Here is an 8,712-nt window from a genome sequence, read left to right on the forward strand (position 1 = left end):
TCCTTCTTAAACATTTTATGTCGAGCAACTGAAGCATGGACTGCAGCTCTGAAGCAATTCACAGTCAACAAGGCGCATGAATACATCAAGAAACGATGCTCCGGTCTTATTTTGGTGGAGATTTTTCTTGCTGCTGCTCACCACAGTGGTTTGTGTAAACAGTAAACACACATGGTGCAGTTACATCAATAGAGTTCCAAAACATGAACACATTAGCCCACAGAAACCACTGTACAAAAATAAACAGGCAAGAGGATTGAAATCTACTAAATAGCCCTGCAAGGTTGAACAACAGTCGGCTTTGATAAGCAACGCGGGAGGCCAGAGTGGTGCCAGCTCTCTTCACTTTCTGCGCAGTACAGGTCACCCAGCTCGACAGGGTCGGAATTTAAAGGAGGAAGAAACTCAGGTCTTGCTCATACTGCAATGACTTAGACAATTCGGTCACAAAACCAATATCAGACCTCCATACTGCATTGTTTTGTTCAATTTCAGTTCTCTAACAAAACAGCCACGTTATAGTCCATTCCAGAATAAACAACAGGCCATTCCAATGCCACAGATGGGCCGGAGAGCCAAGTCCTAACTAATATACTGGCTTTTGGGACACCGATTCCACACCAATTCCCAGAGACGGTGGCCCCAATCATGACCTCCTCAAAACTAAGTCATCTGTCCCCTTTCATTTGCCCTAATTCACAGATTTAGTCCTGACCAGCACTTATTGGTTTAATTTGGCCCAACTCAATCCTCCAAATGCTTTTCCTCAAAGCCTTGGCCAAGCCGACAAGCTAGCCTCGAGCTAATGTATGGCTCTTTCCCAAGACATTCAAGCTCCAGGAAGTTATGTATGTGTATGGATTCAGCTGGTCGACTGCTGCATGGTGTGTGACGCTCTTTCCATCATTAGGAAAAACTTATTTTATTTTAAGAATATTAGAAAGGCTACAAACAAGAAAAGGTTATTCAGACCTTGGTGGCCAACTGATCTCAGGACTTCATTCAGACGTTTCATTGAGTAATGCTTTGCTTCAGTATCAGTCACGTCATTTACAATAAAGCAGTTTTAAAATTTTCAGTGGTTTTCAATTGCTAAAATGCTATTTATTCCAACATTTGTAAATTACTTTATGCTAATTAAGCCCCCTGAAGAGGTGGTCTTCGATCAACCAGGTTTGACATTTCTTTGTTCTTTTTCGGGGGTCTGTCCAGAATGTGCTTAGGTCCCAAGAAAAAACACTTCTGCAGTACAACCAAGCCCCCCTGCAGATTTTAATTCCCAACACAAAAACCCCCCATGGAACCCAACAAAATCTGATTTCTCCACAAGCCGGAGCTGTAACAGAGGAATCTTGGAATAGGCCAGGACAACAAAGAGCCAGTGAACTCCAACTCCTCCCGAATGGGTGGTCCTTTTAAATCAAGATGAAGGGAAATGGTGGGAAAGGATTATCTACACCCCCACTCTGTCTGTATTAAAGAACTTTCCCCCTTGAGTTTTAATTTATTGCCAGCCTACCTGGTCATAATTATCATTCAATAGAGCATCCACGTTACTCATCTGGTCTTATGATGTTTACAGTGATAGGATTCAAACTGTTGATATGGTTGTCATGGGGCTTTTTTGATACAAATACATCACATCAATAATAAATAAATAAATAATTAATAAAAATACAGTTTCCCCATTTTAAACAATGAAAACAAAGCAATAAAACAATTGCCTTGGTAAGACCTAAATTTAAGCATTTTTGTTTCTATTCATCATATAGCTCATTCCAGAAAGGGCACAAAGACTATTAAGAGCACAAAGGGCCCAAAGACTATTAAGAGCAAATGATTAATAGGTTCCGGTTTTATTTTCATTAAGAATCAAAAGACTCAATCTGTACAGAAGCAGGTAGATAAATAATACAAACCAATAGCCAGAATTCTACCAGTAGAGAATTTCACAGTCTAAGCTATTCATCCAGCATGTCACTCAATAAAATAAAGTATATGTTACTAGGGTTTTTGTAGTGTATTTTCATGTATTTGCTAAATATCAAATGTTATTCTTGTATCAAACAAACTGAACTTTGCACTAGAAGGGGTCTTCATCACAGAACACAAACTCTTAAGAAGAAAGAATCCTCATTCTGCCATTTTCAGTCTATTACCAATCAAAGGGAGGGGATTATCAAGTCACCACAAAGAATTAAGGAATTAAGGTTACACAAATGTAGTTTATTTTCACTGAAGTATTATTAAATAAAATAAAAACATGACATTTTGTGCTAGGAATTTCCCTTCAAGATTTATATCAAACATATATATATTTCACATAAAATATGGCTATTAACTGTTACTGTTTTTCTTCTAAAAATGTACAATGAGTCAAGACAGTCAATGGAAAAGTAGCAATGGTTTGAACAGTCATGAACTGGTCTGCAGTCCAGTGTGTAAAAAGTGTATAAGAATAAAGCCCCATTTACACTGAAATGCCGGAAAATTGCAGGCAACATTTGGTCAATCTAGGTTCCAGTTCAATGACCAGTTCATCACATTGTATGGTTGTGTGTTTTTGTGGTGTGGTCACTGGACCCAGCATTCACAGACCATTTGAATCAATGAACCCAGTATGAGTCTTGGCTCTCAGTTCATGGTCGTGTAATGAGAGGCACTGTGTGAGGTCTTGACACACTGCAGCAAAGTTAAATCAACCTATGTCTTAATTACTTAATTGAATGGTATATTGCTTTGTTAAGTTAATTAAGGATTCAATTAAGCAATTAAGACCTCAGTTGGAACAAAAGCCAGCAGGGCAGGGGGTACTCCAGGACCGGTTTGAAAATCTCTGCACTAGAGGTTTGTTTCGTATTCAGTGCGGTTCGGTTAGTTTGGGGAAGAGTGTGAACAACAAATTTTGATTGGTTCATTTGCCAAACTAACAAAATAACTCAGTTCGGTTCGATTGGAAAAATGGAATGTGACACAGGAGGGTCTCGGTTCTTTTTCAAAAAGTAAATGAATTCCAAATTTCACCCAAAACCGCGTACAGTACCAGATAAAATAACATGCTCATTTGTATTGGTTCATTTACTTATTGTTAACGGTAACATCAGTAATCTGACAATTGGATATTGGGGTACATTCATCAATGGTGTTACAAAGGTATTTCTATTTTTTTTCTAAATGGAATATAATGCAAATTAAAGTTAATACATCAGAGCATACAATTTAAAGATGCTGCGTGTGAGCGAGTCATTGTTCTATCATTTTGCAGCTTATTTGTACTTTCTCTGTGTGAGAAAATAAGTGTCAGAAATAACCAATTGCTGTAAAAACCCTTCATTTAATGTAGTATGTAAAGTAGCACTATACATTTAAAGGTATGGCAGTAGCAGTAAAATACTCCTAGATGGATATTTAGGGGATGTCACACTACTGTGTTATTGTATATTTGTATATAGGCAAAACAATCAACATTGGCAGCGCAACGTGCACTGATTATAATATTCACAAGTATAGCAGCTTATTGTTGTGTTCAATAACTGAATACAGTATGTTTAAATATTAGGTGCATTCATGATACAGACAATTCAGATTCTGAAACTGTGCGCAGATCTGACCGGCAAAGCAATTCATTCTGCACAACGTGAACGCGCCAATGTATTATTTGGTTCTATCAGAAGTAGACTGTCAAATGTGTTACACAGCTGCATGTAGTTACTTTATTGCCATCATATGTATTTGTTACTATACACGTATGCTGTCATTTCTTATATGCACTAATTATGTAAATATCCAGTGTTTTATTAATACAAAAAGAACCGAGCTCACTGAGAAAACACGGAAGTGACCCACAAAAACGAACCCGAGTTACGAACTGAGCACGTTTGTCAAGTGTGAAGAGAGAGCACACTGACTGATACATTGTTTCAAAACAAACAAACCAAACCGATTTCATTTTAAACGAACCCAGTGTGAGGGGTAACACCTTTGCCTGTATAGAGATATTATATTTTGCATGATTTATTGGTATATAACATCTAACATAGGTGTGACAATAATTAGCATTACTTACGTTCATCAAGAACACAGAATTGCTGCAATTATATTATTTTCAACCTCCGCCATTTCTAACAACCCGATCTGCTATTTGTTGCTTCTCAAAAGTGTACCACAAAACCTGTGTGTTGTGGTATCAAAAATGTGCCCCTATTCTGGCAATTATTTCAGTGTGAAAGGGGTTTAAGTGATTTTGAACAAGTAGTATCAGAACAGCTGCAAGTCCTGCATTGGACCAGAAGCAAGTGCAAAACACTGAATTAGTGTCTTTATTACTATTGACAAGATGAAAATGTATTACTTGCAACTACTGATTATTAAAGCAATTTGAACAGACTCAGCTTGGTCAACTATAATAGATAGAACAGTAAAGCAGAAAGAAAAGTGACAACATAATGAAAGAAACTAAAGAAGATCATCCAACCCCACAGGAAGCCTGATCATTTGAAATTTTCCTGAAAAGTGGGCAACTACTTACTAGTTAGTCTTGTCTGGTAAAGAACACTCACTCAACTGTTTGTTTTACCATTATGTTTATAATTATGAATGTTTTTCACCTGCAACTGAGTAAAACTGAACTACCTTTAACCATCAATATTAATGACAAAGTTGGTTAAAAAAATAAAAATAAAAAATAATCCAGTATCTTGTATTGTGTGGTGATCTATGCAGTTATGATTTAATATAACACTACTTCCTGGCAAACAGACATCAGCCATTTATTATAATGAGGATTATTTTATTACTTTTAGGTATTGCTTGCATAAGTGCAACTCATGCTTCTGAACTACTATTAGCTGATTCACTGGAATGCTGGCTACCTTTCCTAACCAATTCTGACTCTGATCTGCTCTTGCCTTGTACTTTGTTTTTAATCTGCACCATAGTTTCAGTTCAGCAGTTTAGGCCTGCATTCTGGTGAGACCTAAAACAGTTTAAGAAGGATACCCATAACACACCGCACTGCTGATCAGTGTAGCTGCAGTGAGGAGGCCTACGTTTTCAGGGAAGGGTTGAATACTGAATTGAATCGAGTGCTACGTCTGTCTGTGACCAGTAAAGGCTGCCGAAAATCTCAGCCTTTCTCCGACAAAGATATTGGCTAGACAAACTCCTGACTGAACTAGGAATGAAGACACTGAGCCTAAAACATTGCAGTGTGGTGTTTCTTACCCTTGTTTTATAGACATATGTGGAAAAGCAGCAACAAACCGTTCAGTTGACAGGATTCACATTTTAAGCATTTGGCTCGTCTCTCCCTTCTACATTCAGAACAAATCTTCAAATTGATCAAATTGCACTGCAATATAATGGGAGTATTGCATTTCCTATTAACCTTCACACAATACAAGTTTCATTATTTAAATCTTTGCATCTCTTCTGGTCCCTAGTAAAGTAGGCAGTGGTCCATGCACTAGCTGACAGTTTTCCACATCCACACTGATGTCAGAAGGGGAATTATAATTTCTTACCTATGAACAAGCCAACCTGGCAGCAGGCCACAAAGCTTCAAGCAGTCAATACATTACTCAGCTCAATCACCAATAAGAAGAGCAGTCATGTTACACATTGAGAGGCAAACAAATTAACGCATAGGTTACTTACTACATATTACTTGACAAACACTGTACGAATTTGTGAACGTTTCTTAATTTGGTTTTCTTCCTCCAGATAAAAAACAAAAATGTATTTTCCTTCAAACCATACCTCTGAAACAACCTCATGAAGGGGATGCACATAAATAAAACTAAGAAGATTTGCCGTCCCATTTTAAAGCAGCCAGGTAAAGCTGTTTAGAGCACATGACACTTGAAGTTGAAGGACATCTGCAAGTATGTATTAATCAGCCCTGTGGAGGGAAATGAGGTGACAAGTTCATCAGAGCCGAGAGCAGAGGACTCTCCACATGGCCATGCGTTTGGGTTTAACCTGGCTCTCTCCCCAGGTAAATCATCGTACCTCATGTCTTCCTATTTCACAGATTAATTAACACATACTCTTTTAGGCCGATCTTCAATTACCAGCGCCAATCACCACAGCCAGTGTCTTTCTATAGCCCTCAATAGAAATAAAAAACAACATTAGATTGATTAAATTGTCTACCTGGACAGCACTATAATACAATATATAAAACATTCTTACTCTTATTATGTTATTCAGAGCTCTACCTCACTACATCAAGAACAAACTACATGTGACCAATACCCTCTTTGTTGGCCTTTATATTTTCTAGTTTCCGCCTCAGATGTGAAGAAAGTTTAAGCAATTTAAAACACCTTACAGCAGAAAGAAACCCGAATATGACCCTTATTAGGAGAGCTCAGTTAATTACACTAAATTGAACTCCTTCTTTGCCACTTATAGCACTTTGAGCCAAAGTGAAACTACTGCACAAATGCTTCAATGACTTTAAAAACTGGAAAATTCAGAAACCCCCACAAAAATAAATGTAGTTGTTTTGAATACTCCTATTTATTTTGAATTTTTTGGGTGTGGCAGAACTGATCTATGAAGACTGGGAAGCTAAATCTTGATTTCTGCAACTGTCTGGCTAAGCACTAAGAATCTGCTGCAGCAGGCTTTTACGGAGAAGATGCCGAGACAGCCCTGCTCTAGTTCCCACTGAGCGATTATTTACAAAACAGGCAATTAACTCTCGTATGAACTGTGACTGGCACACTGTTCATCAGTCCAACACACATTGACGAGCTGTAAAGTCGCTGGTCTCAAACCGATCGAGAAACAATTCCCTGGCCGTACCATATGGAAGAGCTTAGCAGTACCACAGCCTGTTGAGTCATGAGTTTAACAGGGACTGATCTAGTCATGAATGACAGTAGGTCCAATTTACTCTGCTTTCCTTCAGGGTCTGTGGGGTCCTACAGCCTACTGTTGTAATGACACAAGTGGACTCAAAATTAAAAGGCAACCAATTCCTTCAAGGGTTCCCAGGAGAAGACAACAGCAACCAAAAAGCAAAACTCTAGCATATTACATACCACCATTATAGGAGCTATAGTTGCCCAAGCCCAAATCCATGTTACCATTTGCAGACCACCCATTTCATCCAACTTCTGGTGACTATGGATGTGCAGGTGCAGTTGCAGTTGAAAGTCAGAACACACTGAGTCTCTATTTCATTAGAATTTAGCCAAAGCATCACAGGTTGAAAATGATCTGGGAGTAACATTATTACAAAAATAAAAAAGGAAGGAAGTGAAAGGGGAAGTGGTTTCAGTTACATTTGGAGCATGCATCTGGTATATTGAATTATCTAATACATGCATGGTCATTTAAATAAACCAAATGAGGTTTACACTGGACCGTTGCTGTATTAATTTCAAAATCCTTGTGTCACTGTATTGTGTTTGTCTGGATCTTTAAATCCTTGTGCTTGTGTTTTTCAGATCTGAAGTGTGAATGGTACAAAGACTAAATGGAAGTCTGCCTGTCAAACTAGACTTCTTGAATACTGCACTGCATGTATCCACCCCTGCACGGGCCTCCCCATGTAGGAGCTTCAATTAAATACCTCCAGAGAAATCGCACAAAAACGGGGCACTTATGATACCGGTAGACAAACGTATATATAACTAGGCTATATATAAAAAAAGACAATTAACACCCTGGATACATCAACGTCAGCTAAGGCTTTCAAACCACCCCCCAGCGTCCTTAATATCATCGCAAGATCTTCGTCCCTACATTGATGATCTTCACTATTGCAAACGAATAAACATTAATGGTCATCACAATTTGCATTTCAAGCCTCAATGCACTCCCATCCTCCCCCTCCCCTCCCCTCCCTTCACTGTACATAAATAAGTCCTGAACATAAGTATTCATCCTTTCACTAAACAGGCGTGCAAGCCATCCAAAATGTAAATAAAATACATACACATTTCGTTTGCTACATACAATTGCACAGTCGCAATCTACAGACACGCTATAAATCAATTTTAAATAATTCATTATGAACAAATGACTATTTGGCGCAAGAACTGCCGAGGAAAACACATTTGGTACTAAGCATCTCACATTTGGACCACATAAATGGAGCATAATTAATAAAATACTTCCATCCCTTTCCATAAACCCAGCGAGCGAGCCCTAACTTTTTCAGATGGATCTCTTTCAAATGTTGATCCCGTTTCCTTTCCTAGGGGAAATCGCGTTTATTTCTCATTTAGATCTGCTTAAATGCATGTATCGCCAAACAGAGGCAGTGATTTTCTTCCAGGGTGACCCCCTAGTCAATTCCTACTCCTCTTTTCATGCAATGCTTAGCTAATGATCCCGTTTGATCTGCGCTTGCCAAACGCCCCGAAATAAACACCCTGCGCAACTAAAATATGCTTTCTTACCTCATCGTTGGAGATCCATAGAAAATGGCCAGTTTATAAAAGGTAATTTGAAAATATATGAAAAAGAATATCACTCCAGCCGTTGCCAGTATTTTTTTTTTCTTTTCGACTCCCGTTTTTTTTTTTTTTTCTCAGAGCCGCCGTACTGCTACGCAACCTACCCTGCTACCCGTGCATTATCCCGCCCTCTTTTTTTATTGCCTCTACCGAATCGAAAGTCTTGTAACCAATCACAACCCGCGCCTATCGAACGCTGCATGATTGTCGTGAAAAATAGCCAATGAATGTAGACATTTTA

General features: G+C 38.5%; 1 protein-coding gene across 5 annotated transcripts in view; it reads right to left on the reverse strand.

Moving 5' to 3' along the window:
* itsn1 (intersectin 1 (SH3 domain protein)) overlaps window positions 1–8,653 on the reverse strand; it is a 146,442-nt gene extending 137,789 nt beyond the window's left edge. For 2 of the 5 annotated variants that reach the window (XM_066706994.1, XM_066706993.1), the window contains exon 1: window positions 8,415–8,652. The gene's annotated coding sequence lies outside the window, so the exon portion shown is untranslated. Of the gene's footprint in view, window positions 1–8,414 lie in introns of all 5 variants that reach the window. The other 3 variants (XM_066706997.1, XM_066706996.1, XM_066706992.1) reach the window with 2 other exon arrangements.
* Between the last annotated feature and the right edge of the window lie 59 nt (window positions 8,654–8,712).

The sequence above is a fragment of the Amia ocellicauda genome, chromosome 6 (assembly GCF_036373705.1).
Source record: "Amia ocellicauda isolate fAmiCal2 chromosome 6, fAmiCal2.hap1, whole genome shotgun sequence".
NCBI lineage: Eukaryota > Metazoa > Chordata > Actinopteri > Amiiformes > Amiidae > Amia > Amia ocellicauda.